Source organism: Etheostoma spectabile, chromosome 13, assembly GCF_008692095.1.
Source record: "Etheostoma spectabile isolate EspeVRDwgs_2016 chromosome 13, UIUC_Espe_1.0, whole genome shotgun sequence".
NCBI classification, from domain to species: domain Eukaryota; kingdom Metazoa; phylum Chordata; class Actinopteri; order Perciformes; family Percidae; genus Etheostoma; species Etheostoma spectabile.
The window spans coordinates 27,822,685-27,826,791 of NC_045745.1; the positions used below are offsets into that span (position 1 = coordinate 27,822,685).

Here is a 4,107-nt window from a genome sequence, read left to right on the forward strand (position 1 = left end):
ATCCATACTGCCATGACACAGGCCTTTAAGATCATCTTCTTTGCTGCGGAGAAAGGTTTTAGGAGTGTGAATTACCCATCATGGAGCAGCAGACTCAGATAACTGACATTCAAAAGTGTTATCTTTGTCAAAACTGTAGGCTATGAAGCATTAATCAGTCAGAACCTCTGCGTTTTCTTTCTTTTACTATATTGACAAGCAGTTACTGTAATAGCAATACTGGCGTGTTTTAAATATACTTTACATTAGTAGTCAGACAGAAGAAAGCCCCCATTGCCACAGTAGGGAGGATATAAGCCTGACTCCTCCACCTGAACTGGAATAAAATACTTTTCCTGAGGCAATCGAATAGGCCCAACATTCTGAATCAGATGGCCAGTAAAGTAAAGTTGTTTCCATTTTTTATCATTGAGATACTCAACCATGTTGTCAGTGGTGGCTACATAATCATAGGAATTTCACAGGAAGTGAACATGTGGACAGTTTCATCCATTTTAAAAAGAGTATCTGCTTCAAGATGTGTAGAATGTATCACTGAAGTCCCATTGGTGGATGTTGTTGTACTCGTATTGCTCCAACTTGAGGACTTGGTTCAGTCTCTTTATCTCAAAACCAGCGCCTGTCGTTCCTGAGCTGAAGATCCTTTGGATCCAAACACCATTGTGTAACCTCTCGTTATCCCAGGCTTTGTGCAGCATCTCTCAGTGGTCCTGATCCTCAGGGGAGCTTCTGATGACTGGTAGACTTCTGCGGATCAATCAGCTCCTCCACATTTTTCAGGAATATTTAGCTAGTTGCATGGGGAAATGTTGACAGGGTATGTAGTAGAGAAAGTGTTTTACATAACCAGGAAGTAAGGTGAAGTGTAAGCATGTTTTGTTTGCATCTTGGCCAGAAGTAGGATGTATATTTGCGGTTGGTGTCTTTGTTTGACTGCCACTATTTCTCACATCTTCTTGGTGGCAGATGGTTTTGTGGTCAGTTGTAGAATCTTCATGGAGATAAAGGAGCATGAGAAGAGTTCCTACCAACCATGCAGGTTCTTGCTCTTGTACATTTCCTCCCAAAAACTCTGCAATGACAACGGAAATAAAGAAAGAAATCTCATCAAATTATCTCTACCTGACATAATATTTCAATGACTACTATTACTTTACCAAGTCAACAGACTTGAGAGGCGCACAACATGGACCCATTCCCACCCCAGGGTTCCACTGTGAATGGCAGGTCTTCAAGATCCAGTCCAGTGGCCTTTGACTTAATAAGTCCAGATGTGGACACAGTGTTTGGGCAAATGACAAATGGTTTGTCTGTCAGCCTCAAATACAGAGACACAAACCATTCTTGATATTTCTCAGACATTGTTTGTTAAGTTGAAATGGCTGCAAAGATGCCTTCAACTGTGGATTACATCTTTTGAAAAGAATGGATGCTTCGTTAGCATGCACTTTTTCTTAGCATTGATTTTAAAGTAATAGAGCTCTCAACCTAAAACAATGGGAGATTTTTTTTATGAAGCAGTCTTCAAATTGAGCCCAACAGGAGGGGAATTATGAAAGAAAAATCTACTTAGGGCAATTTGTCACTTAATTTGGATGTTAGTCAACCAATTAAGTGCCTACCTGAATCCACAGAGTGGCTGGAACATACAGTTACCCGGGTAATTATCTGTCAGAGGCTCATTTACTCATCTTGACAACTACTGGATGAATTGTCATAACATTTGGAAAAGACGGTCATGCCCCCCCATGTTTGGATGAACTGTTAAACAACTCTGATCCCCATCCTTTTTGTCTAGCTAGGTCCAAAAGTAGATTTCTTTATGACTTTACGTTACTGTGACAGCAAGCAGACACACTGTACATAAAAGATATCAGTGACGTAAAATTAAGCCAAACAAGACAACCAAGTTTTACCTGATACCTTCACACCATGGAAACGATGATGTCTTTCAACAACATACAGTTGGGCCAAAAAGTATTTAGTATTTAGCCACTGATTGTGCAAGTTCTCCTACTTAGAAAGATGAGAGCTCTGTAATTTTCATCATGGGTTCTCTTCAAGTATGAGAAAAAAAATCCAGGAAATCACATTGTAGGATTTTCAAAGGATTTTTTTGTAAATTACGGTGAAAAATAAGTATTTGGTCAATAACAAAAGTTCAACTCAATACTTTGTAACATAACCTTTGTTGACAAGGACAGAGGTCAAACGTTTCCTGTGAGTCTTCACCAGGTTTGCACACACTGTAGCTGGTATTTTGGCCCATTCCTCCACGCAGATCTCCTCTAGAGCAATGATGTTTTGGGGTTGTTGCCGGGCAACACAGACTTTCAACTCCCTCCACAAATTTTCTTTGAGGTTTAGGTCTGGAGACTAGCTACTCCAGGACCTTGAAACGCTCGAGTAGCCCGAGCTTTCTCCGTTGCCCGAGTGGTGCGTTTGGGATCATTGTCAGGCAGGAAGACCCAGCCACGTTCCATCTTTAAGGCTCTCACTGCGGAAGTGGGTTTCGACTTAAAATCTCACAATACATGGCCCCGTTCATTCTTCCTTTAACACAGTCTAGTTTTCCTGTCCCCTTTGCAGAAAAACAGCCCCAAAGCATGACGTTTCCTCCCCAATGCTTCACAGAAGGTGTGGTGTTCTCGGGATGCAACTCTGCATTCTTCTTACTCCAAACGTGACGAGTTGAGTTTTTACCAAAAACTTCCATTTTGGTTTCATCTGACCACATGAGATTCTCCCAATCCTCTTCTGGATCATCCATATGCTCTCTGGACAACTTCAGACGGACCTGGACATGTCCTGGCTCAAGCAGGGGGACACGCCTGGCACTGCAGGATTTGAGTCCCTCTTGGTGTAGTGTGTTACTGAGGGTAGCCTTTGTTACTTTGGTCCCAGCTCTCTGCAGGTCATTCATCACGTCCCTCCGAGTAGTTCTGGGATTTTTGCCCACCGTTCTCATGATCATTTTAACCCCACGGGATGAGATCTTGCGTGGAGCCCCAGACCGAGGGAGACTATCAATGGTCTTGTATGTCTTCCATTTTCTTACAATTGCTCCCACAGTGGATTTAGTCACACCAACCTGCTTGTCTATTGTAGATTCACTCTTCCCAGCCTGGTGCAGGTCTACATTTTTCTTCCTGGTGTCCTTTGACAGCTCTTCAGTCTTGGCCATGGTTGAGTTTGGAGTCTGTTTGAGGCTGCGGACAGGTGTCTTTTATACAGATAACGAGTTCAAAGAGGTGCCATTAATACAGGTAATGAGTGGAGGACAGAAGAGCTTCTTACAGAAGAAGTTACAAGTCTGTGAAAGCCGGAAACCTTGCTTGTTTGTGGGTGACCAAATACTTATTTTCCAGCATAATTTACAAATAAATTCTTTAAAAATCCTACAATGTGATTTCCTCGATTTAATTTCTCATTTTGTCTCAATTACGTACCTTCGATCTCTGAGGAATCAAAACATCCAAAAAACAAGGATTTTCAAGAATTCTGACTCTATAAATGATGTTGAAACAAATAGAATAAAGAATACAATGGACTTGGGGTCTTAGTTGAAGAAAATGAATGACTTAGACAGGGTGCGATGGTCCTGGGAAGATCAACATTTTACTTCAACTCTTCTAAGAACAAATACCTTTCCTGTTTTGTAGCATTCAATAGGCTGTAACACATTTCTTTTGTGTTTATAAGTTAGATGAATCTGCAAAAGTACTATAGTCAGAAGTCGAATGAGACAAAATGTAACAAATATCATTGTTAAAACAAAACAAAACAAAACAAAAAAGTGTGATTTGAGTCTAGTAAAGTGTTGATCAGGCCCTTCTTCTCAGACCAAAGCAGATTGGATGATCTATCCAAGAGGCATCAGATCTGAGCTTCACCATTAACTTACTCCTGTACTATTCTTCCCAGGAGAGAAAGTGACGTATCAGCACTCCAAGAGGTTGGTGAACCATATGAATACTACCATGAGAAGTAGACGTGTTATTTTTCTTTCTCCTCTGCCTCCGCACAAATACATAATCAGATATATAATCAGACACAAGCTATCACAGAGTTGTGTAATTTTTGAACATAGCTTTGATAACCCTTATA

General features: G+C 40.9%; 1 pseudogene; it reads right to left on the reverse strand.

The window, feature by feature from the left end:
* Window positions 1-245: 245 nt before the first annotated feature.
* On the reverse strand, window positions 246-3,184 carry LOC116700904 (acetylgalactosaminyl-O-glycosyl-glycoprotein beta-1,3-N-acetylglucosaminyltransferase-like; annotated as a pseudogene).
* Window positions 3,185-4,107: the final 923 nt, after the last annotated feature.